Raw genomic sequence first — 15,603 nt, forward strand, 5'->3', positions numbered from 1 at the left:
AACCTCGATGCCTTTAATTTCTGCACATCAAACTCCAAAAAAACTAGCAGGGCTAAATTTGACTTTGAATTCCCTTAGAATTTCTTGGTTGAGAAGCCAAATGATATTCCAGAGGTCATCATGGTGTATTGGAAGTAAGTGGTTAAATGGATGATTCAAATGGAATTTTTTGTTCAAATTTATCTCTAGGGTTTGAGATACTATCCTCTACTACATACTAAGGATTATTGTATCTATCATTTTGTATAATTTAGACTTTTATGTAGGTCTGTTGTAGTTAGGGTCTCTGGTTCCAAAATTTTGAAACGTTATGGATATTGGTATGTAAAGCTATGGTCTTATCCTAAATGTAGATATCATACTCTGTCAATATAAACTTGACTTAATAGTTTTTTATGATTGTTTTCTCTTTACCAAGTTCTTTTTGGAAAGCCCTTGTGACCCTTTCTATTTTTAGCTACATATATTTTATTTCCTTGATTGATTGGGATGATTACTTGGTTATTGTATGATGATAATTTTGGTGTTCCAAGATTAGTTCGGTTCTATCTCTAAACTAGTTAACCAAAATTGGATATTAGAGTTAATAATATTGCTCAAATTTTTTACAGTGGTTAATGAAACTAGTAATTTGAATACGATTTCTCCATATGGTGGTAGCAGTTTTGATCTCAGGATTGTTGATCCAAGAATCTCTAAAATTTAGCTTTGTGGAGATTTGGATCCAGCTAATTTTCTGTGCTTATTGTATAGCTAAAACTCAAATTTTGGCTTTCTATATTTTCTTTGTTTATGAGGGATACGAATGCATTTAGGGAGTCAGGATGAGCTATTATTTTTTAAGAATTATTATACCATATTCAGTTCCAATGGATTGGTATATTCTAATTATGGTAGATATTTACAGATGGATTTTTAGGGTTCCCTTTCTATGATTGTGAAGGAGTTCTTTTTCCTAAAGCTAGTTGCAATCGATGTTGGTCATATGATTGGTCTATGATCTAATTTTTCCCCATAATATTGAGATTTGAATTAATCATAATTTCATCTTTTAGTGTTTCTCTGTCATATAGATTAAGGTCATTCTGCTACCTCATTGACATAGTTTCAACTTGTTGATCTTTTGGTAATTTTTAGTTTTATAAGAGTGTATATTAGATTGGATATCTTAGTTATTCGTGTTCATTTGTGTCTCATGGTTCAGTTATGAGTATTGGATTTTAGTATTTATGGTATGGTTTCTTCTTTGATTCCCAAATGGGTCCCTTCGGTGTTCATATGTTTTGGTTGATCTTTTGTTTTGTTTTGGTTTATTTGTCTTAACTTCCTTGATAAGTAGTTGATAGAGAGATTGACTTCTTTTGATTTAAGTTATGGTAATTTATTTGAGTTTAGTATAATTATTTATACATAGTTAGCATTAAGTAGTTTTCTAGTCTTATGATTAACCAGTTTGAATGGTAAGAGAAGCAAACAGGGATGTTCATTACAGAACAATGAAAGATTGTAAAGGCAATGATGAATTTTTCTTCAAGAGACTTTGCTATGTATAAAAGAGTTTTAAGCTCAAAATTCTAATTTAAATTCATGTAATATCTGAGATAATTTTTACTGGGGTATGCCCCTTCATTGTTGTAATAATATATGACTATGGTCCAGGGCGAGACTAGAGGTTTTCTTCCATGTTCTTTCCTACCAGTGCCCATTTGAATGGTGGATTGCTATTGTACTAATTATTTTTACATTAATAAAATTATATTCGATCAAAAAATAATGATTTATAATATGTATTATATATATATATATATATATATATATATATATATATATATATATATATATATATATATATATATATATATATAAATCTATCTTATTCTATATTAAATTATATATATATATATATATATAAATCTATCTTATTCTATATTAAATTATTTTTTCTATGCTTTTATTTATATATGTTTCTATTTTGATTATTAAAGCATGTTCACCTGCCACTACTTAGCTTATTATGGGCCAACATTTCTATGAAACAATAGTGAAGCTAGTGGCCCCATGAACATATATTTTGATGTTTATTTTTAAACAATGAATTTGAAATTTGAGTTAATCATAAATATAATACTTTTACACAACACAATGGTAACTTGTGAGCCTCTCATGTGGGAAGTCTTGGTTCAAATTCGCTTAACACAAAAATAATTAATTATAATAAAGAACAATAATTAATCTAAGCTTAGGCCATATCTATCTATGTATTTATCTATGTGTGTGTGTGTGTGTGTGTGTGTGTGTGTGTGTGTGTGTGTACATAGGTATATGTATATACATATATATCTACTGAGCCTCTCATGTGGGAAGTCTTGGTTCAAATTCGCTTAACACAAAAATAATTAATTATAATAAAGAACAATAATTAATCTAAGCTTAGGCCATATCTATCTATCTATCTATATCTATCTATGTGTATGTGTGTGTGTGTGTATACACATACCTATATATATACATATACATACATACATACATATATATATACACACGCACACACACACATATGTATGTATATGTATATGTGTATATATATATATATATATATATATAAAATTTGAAATAATAATAATAATACTTTTATAGACAAAAATTAGAAATAAAATATTTTTTAAAAAAAAGAGAAAACTTTGTGGAGCCACGTGGTATTTTTGACAATAAGCGACCACTTCTTATTTTCGGGACCTCCTCTTTTCCCATAACTTATTTCCACTTGCTAAGTAATATTTTTTAAACTAAAATAGCCAAAGATTCTAAATTATCCTTTTTGAACACTTCAAAATTATCATGGAAACACTAAAGTGCTTAAATGTAAGCACAAAATAGACTTAAGCAACCACATGAGAACACAAGGTTATACATTTATAATAATTTAGAATCTTATTAAATAGAGTAGAATAAATTTTAAAAACTTAGTTTTAGTCATTTACAATATTAGTTTGTAATATATTTATTTTTATATTATTTCTTATAAATTTATATTAATTTGAAGTTCTCAATTTAGAAACATGCTTATCTTATTTGAGATGTTTTAAATATTAATAATTTAAAGCTACAAGTTCATAAAGACTTTTTATATATTACTAATTTATATTGATTGTTTTCTAATTTATAAAAGATCTAAATTCAAAAAGATTTGTTAATTTTTTTTTCAAACTAAAAAAATTGACAATCAATTTTTTTTCTGAAAATATAAAATAAAAAGTATTAAAATAAGTTATCTGTCATAAAAAACCATATGATAGGTAGGGGTGGCCATTGAATTCTAGGCCTGTTCTTGTGTCAATTTCATACCATTCCAAATAATATTCTCATCATGAAAATAGTGATGGAAAAAGCTAATGATAGTCTATGGTTAATGTTTTATTTTATTTTATTAATGTAAGTTGTATTATTTTATATATATATATATATAATGATATAAAAAATTAAAGATTTAGATTTAAGATTTAAATATATAATTTAAATATTTTATTATTATTTTAAAGAGCATTTAAAGTTTTCTTAATAGTCAATAGGCCCTTGGTCTACTAGTGAAGTTGAATGGCTCACAAAGAGCCCACCAAGGATCAAGTCTTGTTGAGTGCAGGTCTTGAAGACATCATAAGGGATGAGGTCGGGATTGTGCCCTGGAAAAATTTGGCATCATGGATGCTCCATAGTCCTTGGCTCTTAGTCAAAGAGGTTCCAGGCACATGTGGGCCTGTATTAGTCACCTAATACTTGTTTGTGGATGACCTCCATAAAAAAGAAAAAAGAAAAAAGGTTTTCTTAATTTAAAAAAAATTAATCTAAAGACAAGCAATCTTTCTTGGATTTCTTATGTTTTAAAGAAAATTGGTTGATTCATTTAAAAACTATAGTATAAAACAATAAAAAAAATTGTAGTCTTTAATTTGGAAAGAATTTAAGAGTGGAAAAAATTGACAATTATTAATTTAGCTATTTTTTCACACTTTCCAAAACTCTTTTCTATTCATCTGTTAAATTGGAAGGGTTAAATTTATGAGGAGCATTGTAGACATATTGAACATATTCTCATGTAGGACATAAGGAGATATGTAAGTTCTATTATGAAGGCATGTTTAGTAGCGGGAATACAAGTGGAATAGGTATATGTAAATTCTTAAAATTTTGAATTCTTCGTTTGGATGCACCAAATCTGAATTGGAATAGGAATAAAATAGGAATATGTATTCCAATTTTGGTCCAAAAATGAGCATTTTCAATTCCACCTTAATAGGTGGATTCTAATTTTATTTATTTTAGAAAACATAAATTTCTGGGTCTGTGAATTCTCCATCAAATTATGGCTGAACCAAACTAGAATAGGAATACGTACCCCCATTTTTTATTCAAGAATAAGTATTCTAGAATAAGTATTCATATTCCCATATTTATATTCCCCAAGCTAAATGGACCCTAAATGTGAAAGATCTTAAGACTTGATGGTTATTTAGTAGAAACTTTAACAATCTTCTGAACATATTGATTTAAATTTTTAACACCTTTTCATTTCAAAATATTTTTGAGAAAACTAAAATTCTATGGTTATCAAATTTAAGTTTAAAATGTAATTGTTAACATTAACACTCGCACCATCACACTCCACCCTTTCTACCATTCCATTGTAGAATGCCTATCGACATTGATAATCAATTAATTAAGATTTCAAATTTTCTTTTACTATCTTATATCAAATTCAAATTGTTTTTATATCATGTGATAATTTTTTTTTTTTTTTTATTTGAACAAATGGTAGATTATAATATCATATTATAAAACTCTCTTAGTTAAAGAAAAATATCTATTTGTATGTTAAAATAGTAATATTTGATAATAAAATCTAAATTAAATATAACACAAAGGTCAAAGAATAATTCATGAACTCAATTTTTTTAATAAAGTATATTCATGAATATAATTACTCATTGTTAAATGAATATTTTTATAGTTTTTTTGCTCTTAGAGTATATGACTTATTATCACTTGTATAATTTAGAATTACAACCCAAATTTTGAGTTTTGAAATTTAGAAATGTCTATGGAGGGTCTAAAATGTGTCTATTAGATAATTTATTTGTATTTATTAATTAATTTAAAAATTATATTACAATAATTTTATGACCATTTTTAGATAAGAGTGGTGCACTTGAGTTCACAAAATTTTAAATAACATGTCTTGGGGTCGAAGAATTATCTAGTGAAAATGTTAAAAACAAAATTTTTTGAGAGAATTGTCAAAGTCATGGGATGATTGTTAAGGTTATGTTAAAAAATTAAATAGTTTTAATCTTGTAAATGATACGAGATTTAAAAATTGTTGCTATAGATTTGTAAAAAATTGTAATAGTTTTGTAAAATAATAATATTTTTTTATAATTTAAAATTTTATAAATAATATTTTATATTTTAAAAATATATTTTTAGTTTTAGAAAAGTTCATTTTTAATGATTCTTTATATTTTAAAGAAGAATATTGCTCAATCTTTATTAGTAATAGATAAATTAAAAACCATAGAAAAGATCAATCTTTCTTAATAATTCTTCATATTTTAAAATAGACTTCTCTTCGAAGAAATGCTAATATTTGTTAGCAAATCTCTATATTTTAGAAAATGACAATTTTTAGGTAATTTCTTAATATCTTATAAAAGATTAATATTTCTTTTAATTTTTTAGGAAATATTAATTTGTCTTAAAGATCCTCAATATTTTATCATACTAATATTTCTTAATATTTTTTTAAAATTTCTTAACAATTCTTCATATTTTAGATAAAACCAATATTACTTAAAGATCTCCTCTCTAAGAGAATATTAATATTTTTAATAAATTTTATATCTAAAGGGTATCAATTTTAAACTCACTAAAGATATTCTTGTAGAACTATTGATCAAAACCTCAAAAGGTTGTTGGGTGCAACCCTTACATCATGAAGGAAAATTCTGGAAAAAGGAAAAAGAAAAGATAAAAAAGTGAGAAATATTTTGATACAATGATTTGTTCCCATTCTAAGGTTGGAGCAAAAATCTTGACTGCTCATTTGTTAGATAAGATAAAAAAAAAGTGAAGAAATATTTTGATACAATGCTTTGTTCCCATTCTAAGGTTGGAGAAAGAATTTTGATTGCTCATTTGTTTTTAGGTGATGTTTTATCTACAATGTAACTCTTGATTTGTGGATGTTGTTTATGTATAGGGACATGGTTCTCCTGATGTGAACATCTCTAAACTAGGATTAATAATTTAAAATATCTAACTTTAACCAACCCAAATAAATACTCATGTCTTTTCAAGTCATTAATGGAGTTGAAATTTGATTCAATGAATTAAATGCATTGGATGTGTAATATACCAAAAAGATTAAAACAAATTTGATTTTTACATTTACTTTCTCAACATGAATGAGTACAAAGGAAAATATATTCTATCACACAATTGTATGACATAAAATATAAAACCATCAAAGTTTCCTAATACATTTTTGATACATAATTATTTTCTTCTCTTTTTAAGTTCAAAAATAAAACCAATAACTTGCATGACTATCCATATCTCATTCAATAATATTTCATAACTATTGGCATTTTATATACATAAATTATGTCCAATTAAAGTCATATAACCAATAAGGGTTCATTTGGTAGTAGGAATTGGGCAAGAATTAGAAAACATAAATACAAGAATGGACTAATTTGACATTTGTTTTCTCTACTGTAAAATAGAAAAAGAATGATACTATCCTAATTTTTTCCCAAAATCAACATGGCACTCTTCCATCTTAAAAGGTGGAATAAGAAATGAATTCTTATTCCACCTTTCTTTAAAACTCCATTGGATAAACTATCGGGTCCATGGCTATTGCACATCTTGGTAAACTTATAATTTGATTTCTTTTTTGGAGTCGGTTGCATTTGGAGGGAAAGTTGTTGCCATTTGAAGTGAAAATTATTGGGTTTCAATGGAGGCCATTATTTTTATTTACCCTTGTTGTAGATGACAAAGGTCACTGCTTCTTGTTTTCACCATCATTTGTTGCTAGTAAGGATATTGTGGAGCCATTGACATTGTTGGGTTTTTGTATAACCATGCTTCTTGTTATACTTACCCTAGTTATGTTTCTTGTTTTTGCATATCATTTAGCATTGTGTGCAGATGACGAAGGACATTCACCTTTGTGAGCTACCAAAGATATCCCATAAGCTTTTGTTCACCAGTTGTCTTCAACACTCCATTGTTTGCCAAAGACATCAGGTAAGTTTTCCAAAAAAAAATTCTAGGTAATATTGTTTTATAATCCTTCAAAACAAGGATGAGAAGACAATTTTTCTACGAGAGAACTTTATTTCATGCCCATTCTATCTATAAACATGAAATATTGTCAATTTATGGCTAAAATGTAACTTGCGGTTTGTAAATGTGAATATATGTACATTTCATTACAAAAATGGCATTCTTGCTTCTAGGAATACATGAATTTGTTTTGGTTCCTATCAATCTCACCTAGAAAAAACATGAATGAAAGGTTTTGTGTCTTATTCTAGAGGATTTCATTAAATCAAGACACCAGCCTTTGAGATCTTTTGCTCTTTTCATTCGACCAATTGTTGGGTTTTTACTGTCACTCCATGAATGCTATTGTTGACTAATTTATTTAATTTACAATAGTGTATCCATGCATAGCTAGTTGAATACAAAGTTTTAGTGAGGGAAACAAAGCTTTACAAACCAATTTAGTATAATCTAAAATCAAAACATATAGTTCGATGAAAATAATATCATTATATTTTATTTATTGTCTGCAACATAGTAACATACTATGGAAGGTTCAATGGAAAAGGCATTGTCAACTTGTATGGTTTGCAAGGATATAGTTCAAGAACAGAGCTTTGTGGTTGTATGAATCATCAAGGAATAGTTGCGAGATTGGCTAAGAAGGACATCACAGATCCTTCATGCATTTTATCGAGTGCTAAAGAGAAGTTAATTGTAGGTTTTGGAGATGGTCCACCACAGTTGCCATGGGCTTTGCTTCAATATGAATCTTATTTACTCTATGTTGCTCCTATGTCTTGGCAATGAGTATGTTAAGAGAATTTTGGATGATTGGTTGCATGGCTAAAAGTACTTGGCATATTGTTCATTCGGCCCTTACGAAATTCTTTTGAAAACATGCTACTCTACCTTAAACAACTATTTTGATCTGCTCAACATGAAAAGTTAAGATTTCAACAAAAAGATAGATTTGATTATTTAATTTGATTTGCATTTTTTCCATAAAAGATATTGACACCCATCGTGGTGTGTGTCCAAATGCTTCCTTTCCTTGCTTTCATAGAGAGAGATTTTCCTTGTAAGCATTTGGGTTTATTGATGTGAACTTCTTGTTCCCTTTCTAAAATGTAAGTAGCATATTTCAAAGCAAAATAAATTAAAATATGCACTATGAATGAATGATAGAGTAGCTAAGCCACATCAACCATATAACATGTTCTCCTTTACAAAATCATAATTTCTTGAATGAAAGTAATACATAAAAAGGATGTGATAAAAGAGAAACAGACTAATTCCAAAAATTGGAATGCCATAAAAAAATTATCATTTTCTTATGAAGATAAAAATTAACTAAAAACTATGCTTTTGCACCTTTGGTGGACAAAATGCAACTAGAGAAACATTGACTGATACAATGGCATTATCTATTGTATACTAAACCATCCTATGTACAAACCTTCATACTCTTGTTTGTGTATTCAATTGCTCTAACAATCTGCATTATGTTTGGGTACATTTATGTAGCGAGTCAAGAAATCTTTGATTTTTATTTCTAAAGCTTCTCACTCTTGGATGCTCTGCACATCCAGAACATTTAATTCCATAATACCCATTGAGTAATAAACAACACATGGTAATTGAACCTACATTTTCGAAGTCATACATGAAGAAATGTAAGATGGGAATACTACATAAAATAGTAGAAAATATCAGTCAGATCTAAGATTAGTTACATGGGTTCAATAAAAATTGAGGTGAATTTTGCAATGTTTCAATGAATTATGTGATTTCTAGCTCTCTTGTACAGTTATTCAGCACTCTCTATGACTCTAATTAAGAAAAAAATATAATCAATATGATATTTGGTATTTGAGGTAAAGATGTTTCTTGAAAGCATTAATAGGATCGGTAAAGATGTTTGTTAAAAGATGTTTTAGCATATTCAGTTTCATGGCTTCTCCAAAAGCTAGATCCTAATACCGAGCCTCTGAATTTATGACCTTGAACTTTCCCATATGCAAGGCTGCCATAACTTGTGGATTCCAACCAGCATCTAGCCTACTATTCCAACCCTTATTTTACTTCTTGTATGAATAGGCTCTATTATACATGTAGTGTTGTGGCATCTATAAGCAATTATTTATTTCCCACTTCTCCATCTTAAGCCACATGTCTGAACAAGCAAGTGATTGTGGTGCAAAACATACATTTCTTCCAATTCACTAGTTGGTTATTACTACTCAAAATTTACAAATTATGTCTCTGATCCACCAAATGTCCATCACACTCTTGCTAAAAACAAATATATCATCTAAGTTAAAAGTGTCACAAGAATTTATAATTGGCTTATTAGAATCTACAAATAATTGCATGGTGTAAAAAAAACATATTAAAATAATAACTAGGACCAACATATTATTGTTGAAATGCTACTTCTGACAACTCAAATTCTTTGGACTGAATACATTTTAAAATCTTTGTTTCTAATGTGCATTAGGTCATTTAGATGGATCTTGTTAATGATCAAAGGATTCATGGACTCATTGCTAGGAAGAATAGAATCATTCTTGTTGTTGTAGCTTCTCTTGTCACCCATACATTATCCATTGTAGCATTTGCACAAGAAGCTACATGAAAGAGGTGTAAATGCATAAGAGATGAAATTCCATTTTATAAGTGTATTATCCATTCAAACGAGATAGATTGTAATGATCAAATCTGCATGAGTAGCAGAGCCTTCTTTTGTCTAGCCCAAATTCTAAGGAGAAATGGAAGCATTAAAGATATGATAAATATATTGTTAGAAGAACAATTGGTGATGCTCCTCCATACGCTTGGCCACAATTTGAGGAATTGTAAGATTGCCCATAACTTTAGTAACTCAGGATAGACAATAAGTTGACACTTCCACAAGGTATTGAGAGCTATATTGGTGTTACATGTTGAATACTTGATACCTGCTGGTTCAACCACTCCTCCTGAAATTCTTGGGAAGGACCATTTTGATCCCTACTTCAAGGTAGCTCTCCTACTAACACATATTTGATTTGTTGACCTTAAATTGTACTAGTGAAAATTTAATTATAAATTATGGTTTTTTAGGATTGTATTAAAGCAATTGATGGAACTTATATACTTGTTACTATCGACATGGGCATACAAGCTAAATACCACAAAAGGAAAGGCAACCTGTCACAAAATTTTAAGGGTGTGTGTTCTTTTGATTATAAGTTCCAATACATTCTTGCTAGTTGGGAAGGGTCAGTTGCAAATAGTCATGTTCTTGCTTCCACTCTCTTCAGATCAGAACCACTAGTAGTTCCCCCAGTATGTGGAATTGTCTTGTATATAGTGAAGTTTACAATAAATGTGTAAAGGTTACAAAAATATACTTTATATGTGTATTTGTGTAGGGAAAAAAAAATTGGTTGATGTGTGATATCCAAATGTACCAAGATTTATTGCCCCTTACTAGTACATGCTACCACCTAAAGGATTTCTCTAGAGAAAATCTGATAAATACTCAACAAGTGTTATTTAACTAGTGACACTCCTCACTTAGGAATACAACAGAGCATACATTTGGAATTTGGAAGCAACATTTTCCTATCTTGAGGCATCCAACATCTTATGCAATCATGACACAAACAAAGGTTGTATTAGCATGTTGCATATTGCACAACTTCATTACAATGAAGATGGCATTCCATTTGAAGTTGAAATTGAAGAGGATGATAAGTATGGGGGGTAAAAGTACCAATAATTGAGACACGTGGGATGACTCAGCGAGATAGAGATGATTGAGAAGTTTTGAGATGAAATAGCACAGAGGATGTGGGAAGACTACAGATCTTGAGATTAGTTGTACACAAGGCATAGTATACATTTTGTTGTATAATATAAATGGAAACATCGTTATGACTGGCTTGACAGTTGGAGTATATTTGAATAGCTTGAAATATTTGGGAAGTTTTCGAATGAATGAATGATTTGAATTTAAGAATCTTGTGTATGTTTATTTTTCTGAATAAATAATGATATAGTATATGAATAAATTACTTTTATAAAGGTATATGATTAAAAGAGATTAAAATAGTAAATATGCTTCTTCAATATTTGTAACCTTTTTTTTGTCCTTGTAAAATATGACTTGTAAATCAGATTCCACAACACATCAGACAAGTTATAGGCCCTAAGGGCCTGTTGAAAACTCTTCCCACTACCCTCAAAAATGTATCTTCATGAAGATCTTACTAAAGAACAAGTTACAAAATTCAAACACACTCGAACACTAGTTGTAGTAGCCTACCTTGAGGGTAAGTGGGGGGTTATCCATAACCTTAAAGAAGTTATCAGAAAAAATCCTCCTGCTGTTTGGGGTCTTAGATCATCCCCTCAGACTAAATGAAGATGGCAGGTTGAGGAAAGGAAGGTGGGGAAAGACTCCTTGATTGTCCATTGCCTGAATGGTAATGGTACTTTGTGGTCTCTCCTTAGTCTTTTTATAGATGTCATTGGTACTGTAGATACTATTCTTATTATAGAGACTCACGAGAGTCACTCTCATCCTCTTCTCAAGATTCTAGGATTTCATTAGCTATCTACTCATCTTGATGAGGTTAGGTCTTCTAGGGGTGTCAGGGGATCTAGTGGAGTCACTAGTCTCGTTTGTGGCTACCTTGTTAGCAGAACAACTAGTATACATTCTAACAACCTTGTTAGATTCATGTGGGTCTATATATAAGGGTGTGTTGGTTAGAGATCTTTTCATTGTAGTTTGTTACTTTGGCTACTTCTCCTTATGCGATCCATGATTCCGAGGGGGACCCTTATGGTGACCTTCATGATTGGATTGGCAGGTTCTTAGCCCTAGGGAATTTAATTATTTTAGGGGACTTCAACACTCACACCAAGGATCTTTAGGCCCCTTTTCATGAGGCAGGCAGACTCTATGTGCACTTTAAATTTTGATAGGGATGCTCTTAATCTACAATGTTCCTCTAAAGACATCAAGGGCCCTTTAATATGGTATGGTCAACACCTCCTTCAACTCTACGAGTCCTCCTCTCTTGTGGTTATTAATGTGCTCTCCTACTTCCCTAATTCTAGTTGTTTTACCTGTTGGCCCCATTGTGGTGGGGCTAGTGTTGTTGACTATGTCATTGCTTGTGTATCCTTCATCCCCTTCATTAGTCACTTCTATGTTTTCCACCTTCCCTTGGCTAACTACTCCCTCCTTTTTAACACCCTTCATGCCCCTCCACTAAATCCTCTTTCTTCTCTCACCTTACACTCCCACCCCCTTTTCCCTTTGGCTCTACTCTCGCCCACTTGCACTACCTTTTCCTTCACCAATGTTGATCTTGATCTCTCCTTCACCCATCTTCAACACTGCCTTCCAGTTGTTCCCCTCACTGTCCTTCCTAGTGCCTCTAGAATGTTTGATCTTATCTCCATGACAATCTATGAGTCATCCACCCTCTCCCTCCCTCACTCCTCTATCACTCTCTCTACCTGTCCCTCCCACCCTAGTTCTTGTCCTCAAAATCAGTGGTTTGATGATGACTACAAGTCCTTCCACTGCTTGCTCCATTCTAGGGATGTTTCTTTGGGTCCCTCCTTTCCCTTGGTCACACTCTTGTACCATAGCTTTCTTCACTAGAAGAAGTGTCTCTTCTACCTTGAGTAGTGTAGGTCTCTCAGCGCCTCCCTTTGGGCATCCTTGAAACACTTTTGGTGCACACTCTTTCCTTATGTCCTTACTCTACCTACAAACCTTGACTTTGGCTCCCTTCTTCCTCACATCACCACCCTTTACGATATCCCCAACCAACCCCTCTTTGCCTCACTCCCCCCTCCATTGCCGCCTCTTTATCATCTCTACCATCTTTGAGGCTGCTAGAACCATGGGCTATAGTAAGGTTGTTGATGAAAGGTTTCCAAGTAGAACTCTTCAAGTTGGGGATCTTGGTTCTTGGATCATCTCTTTATGTTCTTTTCAACATAGTGGTTTGCACTAGCTTTCCACCTTCTTGGTCCAACCATATTATCCACCCAATCCATAAGGCTAGTGTGATGTCTGATCTGGGCAACTACAAGACTATTATGATTGGGCATACCTTTTCCAAACTCTATGCCATAGTACTACATATCGAGCTCACAAGACAACTAGATAGTTTGGGTTGTAGGGCTAGAGGTTAGGTAGGCTTTTGAGATGATTTTTAGACCATCAACCATATTCTCACCCTTAGGGTCATTATTGAGGAGGCTCAGTACCATTTGATGAAAGTTCACTGCTACTTTGTTTGTTGGAAGTCTGATTGAAAAGATCATTGTAAGAAGAAGATTGATTGAAAAAGGGAGATTGTTGGAAATCTGATTGAAAAAGAATACTATCAAAGAGGAAGATTGTTACAAAGAAGGAAGATGGTTGATAAAGAATGTTTTCAATAATTGTCTTGTCATTGATTTCAAACCTGCTATTTTATGGAATGAAAATTGCTTATAAGATCCAAGTACTATCACTTAGTTCATTGATGAAGAGGATTCAATCAACAAGATGTAACAAAAGCACCTAAGGGAAAGGTTGAGTTATGGTTTTGTAATGAAGTATAAGGATTAGTTAAGACAATGGTGAAATGATGTATTGATAATATATTTGAAGATACAAAGTTTGGTCACACTTAGAAACATTAGAGGAATAAGTTGAAACAAGGTTGACTACAAAGCTTAACTAAGTTCATTAGCGAGTGTTGAGCAAGCTAGTTAGAGCCGAGAAATTTTTTAGTTAGTACCGAGCAAATGAAAAATCTAGTGTGTGCCAAGTGGTATAGAAGAAGCCAAGTGTGGTCAGGTGTTGAGCAAAGTAATAGGTGCCAAGCATTAGAAAAACTTAGTGGATGTCAAGTGAATCCACAGTAGGTGTTGAGTATCAGTAAGACATAGTTGATGCCGAGTAACATAGTATGTGCCGAGCACTAGAATTTTAATAGTGCTGAGTTGCTACATTATTGGAAAGTCAAAGATTCAACAAATTTGAGCCGAAAAATTTGTTACCTTGAATTTTGTGAACCAATTGGAGGATAAGGATGAAGAACTGGTGGCATAGAATTCTATGTAAATCATTTTTGAGTGAATTCAAGAGGATTTTTCATGATGTTTGTAGAAGGAACAAAATGTGGGTTAGATTCAATGAATCCTACCTAATCCATTTGAAATAAAATTAAAGGAAGAAAGAATTGAGTGGGAAAAGCAATTCCAAACTTCTATTTAAGGAGTCACAGGCCAAGAAGCTAGAGCTATTGGAGTGCCAAATTATGAAGTGGTTGAAGGGTGTCAATGAGAAGGAAGAATAGAGCACAGGGACTCTGCTTCAATAAGTGGTCAGAAGGAAGATTGAAATAGTACATTGAGCATGAAGACTCATGGAGACAGAGCTTGAAATGAGGTCAAGCTATTAAGAGCTGTAGAGACTGAAAACTAGGCAAATTGTGAAGAGTTGAATTGTAATCTAAAATCTATAAGATAAGTTGTAAATTATAATTAGGTCAAAACCCCTTATTGTTACTCTCTAGCAATTGTATCAGTTAGGGTAAAAATATTATGGACTTAGGTTGGTTTAATAGTCATTTGTAAATCCTTTAATAAGGTGGCATTCCAAGTGAATGTTCTAAAGTCCTCTAACTAGGACCACTTCTAATAGGGTGGATAAATCCTTTAACCAAGTCACATTTAATAGTGTGTTGTAGCCTTTAACAGGGAAGGCCTTTCATAGAGCATCACTTCAGAAGAGTGAAAATTGAGTAGCATATTATTGGTGGTTTTTCCCAAATTGGGTTTCTATGTAAATCACTATGTTATGTGTTTATCTTTTCATGTGTTATGCTTACATGATGATTTACAGTAACTTGCTAAGTAGGAAAGTCTAAGCTTGGATGAATGAATAGTTTAATATGTTCACTTTACTTGGTGAAAAAGTTTTAATTGGACATTTGGACCTTGAATAACTAATTCACCCCCCCCCCCTCAGTTATTCTAAAACATTTCTAACAATTGGTACCAAAGATATTTGTTCATTTAGTTTCAAGGTACTAGAAGTAGAAAGATCAAGATGTCCAAGGGAGAAGTTCTTAAGCTCAACAAAGACAACTTTGTTGCATGGCAAAGTCTAACAAAATTGTACCTTGGATCAATATGTGATTATGCAAAAAATTCAATTAGAGTGGAACATGTAGATCTAGTTGGATCCCTCTTTACAGATTATTTGAACAAAAG

The sequence above is a fragment of the Cupressus sempervirens genome, chromosome 3, assembly GCF_028749045.1.
Source record: "Cupressus sempervirens isolate cs-2001-9-10 chromosome 3, ASM2874904v1, whole genome shotgun sequence".
Lineage (NCBI taxonomy): Eukaryota > Viridiplantae > Streptophyta > Pinopsida > Cupressales > Cupressaceae > Cupressus > Cupressus sempervirens.